At 41.1% G+C, this 14,976-nt stretch overlaps 1 protein-coding gene and 1 non-coding gene across 2 annotated transcripts in view; one reads left to right on the top strand and one right to left on the bottom strand.

The window, feature by feature from the left end:
• The window catches only part of ppp2r5b (protein phosphatase 2, regulatory subunit B', beta), a 47,735-nt gene that overhangs the window by 24,908 nt on the left and 7,851 nt on the right, over window positions 1-14,976 (bottom strand). The window lies entirely within an intron of this gene.
• On the top strand, window positions 10,929-11,010 carry trnal-aag. The gene has a single exon. It is a non-coding gene; the product is annotated as a tRNA-Leu (tRNA).

Consider the following 14,976-nt stretch of genomic DNA (forward strand, 5'->3'; position numbering starts at 1 on the left):
TCAGTTCCTGTCATTTCTTGTTTTATGATGTAACCCCCGACTGCAATATTTGTAGTTTTTTCTCCGTGTTCTTTGTTGAATGTGCTGACCTCCTGCACGTGTATGACTTCATCCTCAATTAAAGACGTAGATATGAAAACTTTTTACTCCAGAGTTTGCATCCACTTTTTTGACTACATTTGATTACAGTCAATTTAGTTTTGTCACAACAATATTTCTTTCAAAGCAATTTATATTGTAAGGTAGAAGGGGGGGGGGGCACTCTCATAGGGCTTAAATCTGGGACTCTCCGCCATTTGACCTTAGAACTGAAGAAGCTTCTCGGATGAGAGGTGAAACTTCTTCAAGCAACTTAAAGAAGTCCAGACGCTTTTCTTTCCAAGCTCCTCAGACTACGATGACCTGGATGACAGAACCTTCACAGACCTAAAACTTTAAAAATAACTAAGTACAGATACACTGGTCAGCTGACCAGAGACCAGAATCGGATGATTTTCGGCATGCTAAGAGAAAAGTAATTAATGCATCTGTAAACTGGTGTAAAATTACCATACTTAAAAACATATGGCATTTAATTGCATTTAACTGAACTGGTGTATACTGGTTACTCCATATCCTTTCAGTCTAATATGTCCCATTAATCTCCCTCTGTCAGAGGAAAAAAATACAGCTTACCAGTGGCTGGGAAACAGTCTAGACTAACTGTGTTCGAAGGTTCGCACACTCACACACACAGCGGGAGTGGATTAATTTTAACCCTTCTTAACCCCCAGGTGGGAAGCACAGGAGGGATACGGGAGTGCTGACTAGAGCTCTTCCAAGCCCCAGGCCCCTCACCTATTGTGGGCACACCACAGCCATCTGCTGCCTTTGGCACAGAGCTTCACAAGGATAGACGAGGACTGCCCTTCGCTTGAGGTGTGAGAACATGCTCTGTCGAGTCCGTTTTATTTCATCGTTTGTGCCCTTCTGTGTTTTCCATACAGTAATATCTCAGTCACGAGATCAGTGACCCAGGTTATCCGAATTAGCACTTTGGGGTTAGGATCAAGGTTACGTCTTGTTTCTGCTCCATGAGTAATCATTCCATCAAGCTCTTCATTCTGATGTTTCTACAACCTTCTTGCCTTCCATAAACACTAATGGTTGCGGTTGGGGCTGGTATCCATTGAGCTGCACTGAGTGGTCAATTTGTTCTTGAATTGGAGCCATTTCTCTGTGACTGGACAAACGTGTGAAAGCCAAGTTCGCACAATCTTCTGACTATTTGCGATGGGGAAAAAAGCGAGTGTGAAAAGTCCATGGGTGAACTACTTCTTCTGACAACTCGGAGAACAAATGCGAGTCTAAAAGTACAAACATTTTCATGTCGCTGACGTGAAGACGTGTCCCACCGCTCCACTTTTCCTCGCTCCTTCCTAATCTACCACCCCCTGCCCTTCCCATCTTTCCAATCTTCTCTTCTGACTCCTCAAAGGTCCACACCCCTGTTTTTTCTCCGTCCTCTCCCAACCTCTCCTCCCTTTCTGCTCTTCCTCTGTAGGCCGACTGTGAAGGTGAAATCTAATCCGTTTTTAATGGAGAGTAATTGTATGAAGATGTACCGTGCGGGACTGAGAGGAGGAAGGGAAAAAAACGAACACGGCAAGGTGAAAAGAAAAGGAAATGAAAAACTGCGTTTGTGCGCTCGTGCAGACAGGCAACGAGGACGGGAGGTGAGAAAAAGAGAGGAAGGATGAAGGGAATAAAGGGACTCGGTGGGTCGTGTGAGAGCAAGTGTGGGAGAGAGCAAACCAAAGAGCCGAGAAGAGAGGGGAAGTGTAGGGAGATGACAGCCCCAGACGGAGCGGCTGATGTCACCCCGACATGCCGCTTACAGGTTGACGGTGGTTAGATTTAGAAAAAGAATTTACAAGGATACAAATTGAATACACAATGAGACGGCAGACGAATCAAACTGAGGCGATAATGAGCGCGTTTCAGTTTTTTGCAGGTCACTGCAGACTCGCTTATTCAAAGCAGCTTTAATATCATGTCAGTGAAGCCATTAGAATATCAACTAAGGATCTTAATCACACTGAGTCACTTGTGACTGAGCTATTTTCATGTTTTCTGACAATCCAAATTGGCCGTGCTCTGACTGTAACACCGCTGCCATTAAAAGCAAGCGGTTACATTTTATTTTTCGATTTAGTGCGTCTGTATTAGCTCAGGACATCCATCATCGACGTGGCACACACAGACACACACACCAGCGTTACATCAGCAGCACACGAATATAAAAGCACGTAAAATACAAACACCCTTTCCCTTAAAAATATTCCCAGCTACACTCATGTATTAGAGCCGGTAAGCTATCAGTACTCAAAAACTGCTTTTCTAATACTTTTTTTGCTGCTGGTCTTCGTACGGCTGCAAAGAGAACAAATTTTTTCAGACATGAGAAGAATAATTGATCAGTTTGGTCTTTTGAACTTCTTTAGTTTTCCTTTATATGTAACGTTCTCAGCTTTAAGCTTTTTGCTTTGGTTTAACCTCATTTCCAGCGATAGGCTGGTATTTTGAGGGGAAACGGATCTAAATCCTGCTGAACACTGCCTGCCCATGACCAAAGAGTGAACAAAGTAGGCCACTTTGCAAATAAAGACCCAAACGTTTGTCTCGGGAGAGGTTGGAGGCCAAAACAGAGGCAAAAGGAGAGTGAATATTTGTGTTGCATTTGTCAGGTGCACAAAAACATGTCCCCAGGATCATAAATGCAAATGTAAACACTAATGTAATCAGGCCACTGCGAGCAAACCCACATTAACTTTAGAAAGTAAGCTGCATCCAAATGACAACTTAATATAATACTGTATAACATCTTATTGATTTTTATTATTTAATCCATGAATTAAAGTTTTAGAGTTCAGGCCGCAATATGCTGTCAGGACAGATTCGACGCACCGTAGCATGGTAATTTTAAAAAGATTAAAAGTGTGTTGAAGATGTTGATGCCAAGCATGTATATTGTTAACATCTACCCTAAAGACAGGGACTGTCACCCTGAAAAAAAAACATTTCCACTAAGATAGAAATGTTACATCATAGGACGAAGATGTTCACTCTGTGTAGCTGTGTACGGGTGGTTGTTTAGCTCGGAGGCTAGACGCACATAGCCAAAAACAGCAGCTCGGGTTCAATCCTGTCCTAAGTGTCTCTGCTGTCTTTCTTTCTGTGTCAACATGTTTTTTAACAAAGCTGAAAAGAATAACTGTGTATTCATTTGCAGTAATCATTCCTCTTAAGGAGAAAAGTGGGACCAAAACACACCAGCCAATTGCGATCACTTTCAGAGGGTCAAGGTTTTCCCTTTAATGCGTCGCCCTTATCTTCACTACTATTGATGCACGATAAAAATACTTTCATATGAATTTTTAAAAATTCTGAAGGTGCAAAAGGAGTTGAAGGTATGAAAAAAGCAATTAAGTTAGAAAGTTTTAACAACAGCTGAACTACAGTGATCAAGAGTTTATGTTCGGTTTAGGGAAGAAAATTAAATTAATAAAGAAGCAGTGCGCAGTTTATGGGATAAAAGCTCACATATAATGTGAGAATGAAAATTAGGATCCTTTTACATTTTACTGATACACAGAAGTTCATTTGCACATAAACTGAAAGTCTTAAATAGCTGCCTCAAACATCTGGGCCACTATACCAAAATACGACCATTTATACAAAAGAAAGACACAATTACAAAATACAGAGATCTTTACGTGCCGAGGGGATCGCTTTATCTCCTCAAATGCATTTTTATCCAAATCAGAGCAGCATCTTTGTGAGGTTTTTCCATTGGGAAATCAAAGAAAAGTTACTGTCGTCCACTCAAACCTGTGTGTATTATTTATTAAAGCTAAACTGTTCTTTCTGCAGGTCAAAATACGGTTTTTATATTAAAAAATACCGATTTATAAATTCATATGATACAGTTTCATTTCATGTCTAAAACATTCAGGTTAACGCAGTGGAGCTGATGTTGTGATTTTTTCTTGTTGCTAAAAAACCACCTAAATAGGCTTGTGTCAAGTGCTGTTGCCATGCATCTTGTCATGTAGAGTTAAAAGCTAAATTCCTGATACAATTCAGCATCATTACAAAGCTCTCACTGTGCAATGTGGGAAGGCAACGTGTCATAAAAATATAGTTTCATTAGTTATTATTAATCTTAGGCTTCCACAGTTTGTTTTTGCCTTCCTCCCCTCACACCCCCAACTGGTTGTGGCAGATGGCTGCCCCACCCTGAGCCCGGTGCTGCCGGAGGTTTCTTCCTGTTAAAAGGGAGTTTATCCTTCCCACTGCCACCAAGCTCGTGCTCAAAGGGGATTGTCTATCCCCTTTGGCTTCTTTACATATATATAAAGGCAACTCTTGTTGTGATTTGGAATTGAAGTTTAACTAAACAGAAAAAAAAGGAATCTCCTCAAAGGTGCTCGATCCGGAGTCAACACTGCATTTGTTGGGCTCTAATTTTATCATCATTGTGGAATCACATGTTAACAGTTGTAAATATGTGTTGTGCATCAGCAGCAGGATGGTGATTGTGTATCAGATGTTTACCATGAACGAACGCATGACCTGAACAGATCTGGTCATGAAGCCCACAGGCACGGATGATGTTTTAGCGAAGCTGAGCCATTTTCTTTTAAAAAGGGTTTGTTGACCATAAGAGAAATCTCCAGCATCTGCTTTCCAGGAGAGGAGAAACGCTCGGTGGCCGATTAAGAAAAGACGATGGACCACGGAGAAGGAACAGACAGAATGTGACGTAGAGTAAAAATGTGAGAGGAGGGTAGGGCTGATTTGGTAACGGGAGCATTAAAATGTAAGACTGAGCAGCGCCGCAACACCATCAAAACACAAACACTCACATACCCCCAGCTGCATGCGACTAAATATAGTCCTGCTGGAGAGCGACACGGAAAAGAAGGAAGAAGAATCTGGGGAGGAAACAGGAGAGAGGAGAGGGGAGCGGTACAGGGTTAAAAGATGACATCATCCCCTTCCTCCTCATCCTTCTGCTTCTGTCTCGCTCATCTATCCATCGATAGGTTCCTCCCTTCATTTTTCTCCTCTGGTCCCTCTCTTCACTCATTCATTTCCCTTCCCTCCCCATCTCTCTGATGTTTTTTTTTTTTAAATAAGCAAGTACAGCTCGGCTCTTTAAATAAGAGTCATTCTGTTTGGGGCTGAGTGTGTGACACAGAGAGACGGCAAGAGAGGAGGACAGCTTCTGTTTTAGCTACCATGCAAGCCGCCTCTGCAGCCCTGTCATTAAGCGCACATGCTCAATGCACAGATAAAGTGACGCAGAGAGGAAGATAGGATGGGGAGGGAAGGGAAGAGGGGGGGGGGCAGAAAGAGGTAGAGGGAGATAAAGCAGAGAATGGCACAGTTATAAATAGTAGAAGGAAGCTACAGCAGCTATCAGAGCTGAGACACCATGCAGTGTGTAAAAGTCCGGGCGGTATAAATATCACCTTAAGGGGTTTAGGTGACGCGCTTTAAGTCCATCTCTAAATAATCTAATCCTCCTGAAACACACGATCTGTGCACATCGTGGCAAACTGTCAGGGAAACATGTGCAACATGCATCTTGCTCATATAAACAGCATGATTAGGAAGATTAATGAGAAGCGAGGGTTGCGATGTGCGATTAGACGTCCCCCGTTTTACGCGTTTTCAATAAGACTGAAGTGTAAACAACAATTTACCTCCCAGGGAAGCTCAGGACCAGTGATCCTGGTGCTTTAAATTAGAGCAGGAAATACTTGGAAGTTGTCATTTGGTGACGGTACTGAGAATTGGTAATGAGACCAGCTGGGTATTAGCATATAAGATGTAAATAGTGTTGTATGTACAGACTGTTAGAGGCAATCGAGCCTATACTGGCAAACAGAAATGGTTAAAGAATATGTGGTGTTTTGGGGTTTTTTTGCTCTTATTATATTCCTCCAAGTCAGCTCAGATATCAGAACCGCTTTTCATGAAATTTGGTGGCATAAATGTGGTGGAAGGGTATTCCAGACGTCTGTTCTCCAGTTTCTCCATCAGGTGTCCGAACTACCTCAGCTTCTTACAGCCTCCGCTCTAATTCGTCCCAAAGGTTTTTCTATCAGGCCGAGGTCAGGACTGTGTACTGGTGCGCAGTCACAAAGTTGGGAGCAGGAAACTGTCCAAAATGTCTTGGTATGCTGAAGCATTAACAGTTCCTTTCACTGGAACAAAGGGGTCGAACCCAACACCATAATCCCTCCTCCTCCAAACTTGGTGCAAAGCAGTTAGACAAGTACTGTTTCTCCTGGCAACCGCCAAACCCAGACTCGATTGTCACACGGAGAAGCGTGATTCACCACTTCAGGGAACACTTCTCTGCTAAGTCCAGTGGTGACGTGCTTTACACCACTGCATCCGACATTTTGGATTGCATTTGCTTGTCCATGGAAACCCATTCCACCAAGCTCCCTATTCACTGTTCTTGAGCTAACCTGAAGGCCACATTAAGTTTGGGGTACCATTGGGTTTCTTAATTTTTGTAATTATCAGAATGATATGAAAGCTTTAAAAAGTTAATCAGATTTGTGCAAATTATCTTATTTAGTTTATGATCTGCTTTTCAGGGAAATTGTACAAATCATGGCATTAAATAAATTAATATATGAAATCACTATTCAAACTTCCAGACTGCACTTGAGCTAATCAAGACTGTGACTGATTGTCACAAGTGTAAGTGGTAAGAGTAATTTTGGGGGGGCAGTTTAATTAATGTAGTGCTTATTTTCTGTCATATGTATTCTATATTGTTATTGTTCTGTATTGTAATGAATTCAAGCTATCTTCTTGAGGCAAAAGCTCAGGCTCCAAGGTGCTCTAAACTCTCAGTTTTAGACATTTTTTACTAGTCCTGGGTCCACATGGCATCACTGAGAGAGGATATTCCTAATATGGTCATCTGGTCAGGTAAAAGTGGATTATTCTGAACTGTGAATCATGCAAAGCTACTCTAGTTGAGTCTGAGAACAAAAATAGTGAGCTTGACATGAATATTAAAGGTCTAATTTAAGATAAAGTGAGATGTTTTGTATGCAGGAAACCAAACGGACTATTTATGGTGTTGTTCAGCTAAAACACCATGAAGAAACATGATTGTACCCTACAAAGACTGACATGATCTTTAGGCAAGCTGATTTTGTCATCATCGTGGTCTGAATTTTTAAAAGTTATGCAGGATGTTTGAAAGGTCAAAATAAAATTTACTATAAACTTTAGAAAGGATTGGTCTTGTGGCTTTTAAGAAAGTGACTATTATCTCTTTTTTTCCTATTTTTAGGTCAAATCATCGCTAGGACCTTCTGAGTGCCAAAAAACAAGACAAAATCATACTTATGTATCAGTAATTTCTCATCGTGCATGCTAAAGTAAAACAAAAAAACGAGGTTGAAGTGAAGCTTGTTACTGAATAACAATGACGCCGACAGCCACATCTGAAGACCTGCGCTCCAAATCGGCATTATATTTTAATAGCGGCGGATATCAAAACACGCAGCGAGTCTTTATGCCGTACTCAGCCATTCTCTGTGTGACAAAGGCTGTGAAAGAAACCTCTGTCATGGCAAAAGATTAAGTAGCGCGCTAAGCCCATCTTTAAATAATCCAATGTTACTAATAATACACTTTTCCACCACAAAGCATAATGAACAGAGACCGACTGGGCGTTCAGGCTGCGCGTTCACATCTGTTGTCTGTGATTTATTTATTTTTTGTTGCTTTGGTCATTACCTACGATCAGATTAGTCGCCATCAGGAAATGGATTTCTCATAAGGATCAATAAGAAACAAGCTATTTGAGCTGCCAAGCATCGCCACTCGTCTCCTTTCTTAAAGTCCACACTGGCGTTGACAGCAGAGCGACTTTCAAAGATGTTGAAATTCTCCTTCCGAAACAGAATATTTGCTGTGAGAGATGTAAACACAAATTGGAGACGGTTAGTAAACAAATATGGGAGAAGGTTATCCCAGCTGGAGACATCCTCAACATTTGATTAGCAGCTTTCTGCGCTGCTGTTGCTGCTGCTTTTCACAAACAAGGAAATGTGATAAATGAAAAAAATCTCACATTTCTTGTCCTTGATTTAGGCCGAGCATGATTTTTTTTTAAAAGCTGCTTGTGATTCATTGCAAACTGGGAGCAAGCTCCTTGCAGCGTATTTATTTTCCTGCTTTTAATATCTCACCCTTCTAAGAGCATTTTCCTCAAAACGACCATTCACGGCTCGGCCAGGATTTGATGACTCTTTGTTGGCCTCGCTTTGCACGTGTGCATATTTAATAGCGAAGCACCCACAAAGGTTGAAACTTGCAGTGATTCAATCAGAGAGCTTATTTACCCGAGCATCGCTGTATTCCTTTAAGGATCCACTGTTTTTTCAGTGACACTGCAGCGCGCGTGCTTATTGCATTGCTGGCCGTTTCATTACATCCTCTCCCCTGCAATATCCTTTTTTTATTTTATTTTATTTTTTATCTCTACCGTCTCTCCTCCTCCACCTGCCAGCTTAATGCTCAGTCATTTCCTCTCTCCTCATCCACTCCATTTCTTTCATCATCCCCCTCACTTTCTCCCCCCCCCGCGCTCCCTCTTAATTGATCTTAGACAGTCAGAGAGAGCAAAAACTACTCCATGCCTGCTGTAACCCAATACCAAGGCCCATCCAGCTGGCCCTAACACACACACACACACACAGAGAAAGAGAGAGTCATTCAATCGCCCACATGCAATCTGTGTGAGAAGGTGAATGTTTTACAGTAAACAGCACATTTAAAACAGAGCCTTCTGTACATTCATTATTTTAATGTGGACAAACACACAGCCCAGACAAGATAAAACACAAACATGTGAACACGGGGGCTGCTCATGTGGGGTTATGATACGCTGCACAGACAATATTTCCCTCGTTGACAGATACAGTATGTAACCCTAAAAAAATGAGAGTAGTGAGGAAAATGAAATACACAAGCTATCTTTAAATACTTAAACATGTGCTTTTTTTAGGGGAAATGGAAAATGTGGAGATTCAGAGGTACAGCCGGATAAAGTGCACCTCGGCTTAGCTCTTTGAGCTAGCACAGCATTCACTGGTGTGGCTAATATTAGCTAATATTTGTAAACCTTATAGATACTGTAAATATTATTGAATTATGGACATGTTTGGTTAAGTGTCTCTACTCTATGACTCCTCTGCCATAGTTTTATTCCACAGGTTAGTACATTTTGCCTTGTTAGCATTAGCCATCAATGGACTAGCAGAGCACCAATGATGGGCAAAGTGAAGATTCAAGAGTCATTAGTCTAAACAATTGTCTACCTCTGTACCAAGATCTGGAAGAAGACCCAAAATGTCACTTAAAATGTGAAGGAGTTGGTTCCTCGGGAGCAACTCAGGAACCATCAAGTTTCCAGTTCATGCCATGAACTGGAAACTGCTACAACACCAGCTTCACTGTCCATGGTGAAGCACACTTTATATCACCTGACCAAGAATGAAGCCAGTGCTCCAAAATCCAATGTCAAATGCATTCTGGAGAAAGTTTGATGATAAGATGAGACAAAAAATTTTGAAGGGGTGAAGCTGAAGCTTTTAAACTTTAAGACTTAAGTACTAACCAAGCATGATGGTGGTAGCATGCTCTGGGGCTGTTGGCTACCAGTGGTATTTGTACATCGCACAAAGTGGATAGAATAGTGAAGGAGGATTGTTGGCTCAAACTAGGATACAATCGGGTGTTCCAACAGAACAATGATCACAAACACACATTAATGCTGGTTTTGAAACAGATAAATCAAGCTAACATTAAGCTTCTGGAATGGACGTCCTAAATTCAACTCAAATCTATTCAAAATTTGATTTAAAGCCAGTTCAGTGCCAGGAAACCAGAAGATTTAAATGATCTCCACCAGTTCTACCAACAACAATGATCACATATCCAGCCAGAGTGCCACAAAGCATCGAGTTGGTCCAGCTGCAACAGGTGAGTGATTTTAACCATATATCAGTGGGGGTGCATGTATACATTTAATCCTGTATGGATTAGAGAAAATTCAAATTTGTGTGCCGATTCTATTTTTTTTTCCAATTCACTAAAGATGGACGCTGTACGTTGCACCCTGGAAAAAGAAAAGTTCATCATGAAAATATTAAAAACCCAAAACTGCTACGACGATCACGCCCCTGATGAGTGTATGTTAACTTTTGACCACAACTGCAGATGCTGCCTTCAGGCTTGTGAGATGCAGAAGGTACGACCTCTTTCTATTAAAAAAAATACTTTGTGATGCTTTGTGACGTTACAGTAAGAAAAATGAAAAGCAGCCAGCAGACCAGTGAGTGCTACTTCACAGGTGCCAATATTATTATGACATTTGATCAGCTATATCAAAACAATAAATCCTTTTTTAAGCTACCTAAATGAAGTGAGTGTCTGACACTGAATTAAACTACCTTACGTCAGATAAAGCAGACAAAAAGAGATAAACGATTTCAACAATATGCTGACAGTGAAATTGTCCTTTGACTAAGCTGCATGTGTTATTATGTTAAGTGATTTTAAATCATCTAGCAGACAGCCATACTGAAGGGGAAATACTCCGAGTCATCTGCACCTCGTATTACAGAAGACTTCAACCACACTGGATACTGGTTTACATGACGTCAGTAATCCAGTCAGTTTTTACATGATACAGTTACTCTTTACGGGAGTAGCAGCTGCAACTGTGATTTATATTAGAGAATTATGATAGAATACGTATAAAAAAATAAAAAAAATGCATTTTTATTTAACTACAATTCTTCTGTCATAGTTGCAGCATTTGCAGAGCACACCTTAGGCAACGTGGTAGCATGGCCGAGCGGTCTAAGGCGCTGGATTAAGGCTCCAGTCTCTTCGGGGGCGTGGGTTCGAATCCCACCGCTGCCAGACTATTTCTTTTACATAACTTCCTTAAGGATCAATAAAATATTCTGATTCAAGGTAGAAATGCATTGTTGTGTTCTCAATCCACAGCTCTCTTAAAACAGAGAGACAGAAAAACAACGCAGTGTAGCCACTATGTTGCTATAAGTTTGCCCATTTTCTGCTACGTATTAACGCAAAGGTTTACACAGCTGCTTTTTATCTACACCTGCCGGTCACCGCATTAGGTACCCTTGTTCAACTGCTCATTAATATCTCATCGGCCAATCAAATGGCAGAAACTCTGTACATATCATCAAAATGAGCTGCTGAAGTTCAAGTTAAGTGCTGATCTACTATATTTTCCCACACAACCATCTGTAGCTAGATGGCAGAGGTCATTACAAACAAGAGATGCAGAAGAGCATCTGTGAATGCACAACAAACAACATGAAAGCGTGTATCCATCCTGCCTCCTATCGCTGGTTCGGGCTGGTGGTATAATGGTACAACCGAGGGTTCCGGTTGGTACAGTTATTGACCATTTCCATCCTTACATGACCACAGTGTACCCATCTTCTGATGGCTGCTTCCAGCAGGATAACACCAAACCAAAAATAATTTCAAACTGGTTTCTTGAACGTGACAAGGAGCTCACTTTGTACTCAGACGCCCTCCACAGTCACCAGATCTCAATCCACAGATTCACGTCACAGACCTGCAGCTACTGTGTGATGCTATCATGTCAACATGGACCAAAGTCTGTGAAGAATGTTTCCTGCACCTTGTTGAATCTATGACACGAAGAATTAAAAGTAGGGTTCAACCCGGTACCGCTATTAGTACCTAATAAAGTACATTATAGAGCAGGGCGCTATGACCAAAGATATTTATCACGATATACATTGGAAAATTTGCGATAACGATATAACTGATGATATAATTGACACTAAACAAGATACTTTACAACTCCACAACTTTATTAGTGCAAAAAAAATAAATAAATCAACGTATTTTCACTTAAACAAGCAGCTGTTTTTTTTATGTGCATTAAAATTATATAAAAAGTTAACAGTGTAAATGCAAATTCCTTGCTGACAGTTTAACCAAAAGGCATTTCCAGTGGAAATTGGCCGACATATCCTCAGCATAACCATGTATAATATCCACAAAACTTAAAAAGAGGTTATACACACACAACATATTATGTTGAAGCACAGTATGTATCACTCCGTGTATCTGACGGACGAAAGCTAAACCAGTTCCACACCACTGAAGTTGCAGCATTTTTACAAACTAATTCTGGTTCATCCGTTTCATTCAACGATCCACTTTCGCCTTTCTTGTTCTCTGTCGCCGGCACGCTTTTTCCGCCATGTGCGTATGAAAACAAAGACACTGCACATGCACACTTTACCCATATTCTATCCCGATATTTAATTTTCCTATCGTTGCCCGACATTATACCGGTATTACCGTGAGCGGTATGATATGGCCCAGCCCTAGTACATTATGTCGTCTTGACCACACATTAAATACAACAGCCAAAGTGGCCGGTGAGCGTACATCACCAGCACAGTTTGCACTGAACCAGTGGAAAGAGTAAGACTTTTATTAGAATTCATCTTCTAACTCAAAGAAATGTCCTTATCCCATTAGCAGAGCGTGACGCTGCCAGATATTAACCTTTATTTATTTTTTAACTTCAAACACAGTAAGTCTCATACTGAACAAAACTGCAGTCTTTTTCTATCTACATAAGATACCATTTTCTTATTTCAATATTTCAGATTTCAATATGAATGTCTGACGGCGTGTTTTTTCCTTCTAATCCCTTCATTGTTAGCCGTGAAAATGGCCCATTTTCGAGAACATTACGAAACACAAGCAGCAGTGTATTTTTGTACTTTCCAAATCAGCAGTGGGAGCGTTTGAAATGCATTTCCTATCAGAAGCAGAGGCACTAAAAAAGCATACTTCGACCTGGTAAAGAGCATTCAGTGGGCTGATAACATAATCAGGCAAATGAAACGCTGCAAAGAAGCACACTTGCAAAAAGACTGACTACCTACTGCGCGGATGAGTATTTCTTATCTTAAAGGGGAACACGAGCTTCTAAACTATTACTTCACATAACCACTTATTCAAAACATGAAATGACATTCAGGTCTTCCTATTATCCCACAATGCATCAACTCACCATCTGTTACTCTGTGAAACAGAGTCCGATTGTCTGTAGCGCTTGTCTCATGTCTGCAGGGTGTTTCGTAGCTTTTAGAGCTGCTTAAATGCTACATCGACTGGCAGAATGGGTTTTGTTCAGGTACGGGAGATTTAACGCTCCCTAAGCTCACACAGCATCCTTTAGGGTCTTCAGTTATTTGAAGACACTCAGCAGCCCTTTGAAAAGCCACTGCTGCTGGCAGCCAGTGATGAAAATGTCAAGGACGGAGAACATCATGCATGGCTATTCGCTTATGAGAATATTTCTTTGGCATGGTTCAAATATCAGTGAGAAATGCCAACGCTAGTTTGCACACGGGCGGCTGTTTGCATGGAAATATGTGCATGCTGCAGTTTTGCTGCTTTCACATAAGTGTGGGAGGTAATAATAAACAACTAGGTATCAATTTTTGATGAGCAGAAATCCAACACCATGGATGACTGCAAGAAACAGCTGTGGTGAAACAAATGCTTCATTATTATTATTATTTTGCCCTTCATTTGCTGCTGTTTTACCAATAGGATGGTGAGCCTGACCAAATTGTCCTCTAACTGGGACGATAAAACTAGAGCCTCTGGTGGCATTCGTTTTACAGGAATAGTTCGAGTATGATCATCTTGTGATTTCCAAATACAGATACATGTTTGCTTATGCCCTAATTTTAAAAGTAGAAAATGAGACATAGGGCAGGGCTTGAAGAAGAGCTTCGACCTTCCCTTTACTTTGGCTCTCCTGTTGATCCATGTTTGGATTACATCATTCACTACAGTCAAATATGCAATGTAAGCTGTAAAAGTGGGGGAGAATGAGCTGCTGGGCCGGGCTGAGCAGAAAGTCTGCTTTGTGTGTTTTCTCTTTGAGCCCCATGATCTCCCTGCAGATGCAAACACAGTCACACACACTCAGACCTTGGGAACATTTTTCGGGCAGCTCAGAACATGATTGTTGATCTGCTGCATAGTAAAACCACAATTTCGACTTTAACTTATTTATATGGCATCAAATGACAACAACAGTCGCCTTACTGTAAGATAAAGACCCTACAATAATAGAGAGAAAAGCCTAATAATCAAGCAAGCACTTTGGTGACAGTGGGAAGGAAAAACTCCCTTTTAGCAGGAAGAAAGCTCCAGCAGAACCAGGGTCAGGGAGGGGCACCCTCTGATTGGTGGTAAAACCTGAAAAAGACCTAATCCTAAACTCTAGCTCCTATCATGCTTATTTGCTATCTGGACATCACTTCTCTGTACAGTAATAACATTTGTCCTGCAGTGCAGGTGCTTTTATTTTCATTCACCATGTGGGCTTTTCTATTAGCACACATATTATTTCACTTTAACCAATCACTGTTGATATTTCTACCAGCAGCAATGGCACCTCTGCTTTGATGTTATTGCTCATGGTGTGTTTTGTTCTTCATGTCGATTCAGTCTGTTTGAGAAAGAGGTTGTGCGGATTGTACATGACCTACATGAATTACTGTAAATCAGACAAGAACGCAAGCACAGTGGAAGCACAGGCCTCTAGTATACTGTACTATATTAAGTGCAACAGGAAGAAAAGTGCGAAACTTAGCTGCAGAGGGAACAGAGACTGAGTGGATGTCAAGGTCAGTGGATGTCAGGCCTGCTCACAGCAGTTGCAGGTTCCTGTTTTAATCTATGGCGACAGCTGGCTCAGTAATCTCAAAAATCATCCTGAATCACATACGTGCAAATTCTCTTTGGTGTGGGAAAAGGCCACAAATCTTAATCACAAGTTTGCGT

The sequence above is a fragment of the Haplochromis burtoni genome, unplaced genomic scaffold (genome assembly GCF_018398535.1).
Source record: "Haplochromis burtoni strain Fernald_Lab_line unplaced genomic scaffold, NCSU_Asbu1 Contig_102, whole genome shotgun sequence".
Lineage (NCBI taxonomy): Eukaryota > Metazoa > Chordata > Actinopteri > Cichliformes > Cichlidae > Haplochromis > Haplochromis burtoni.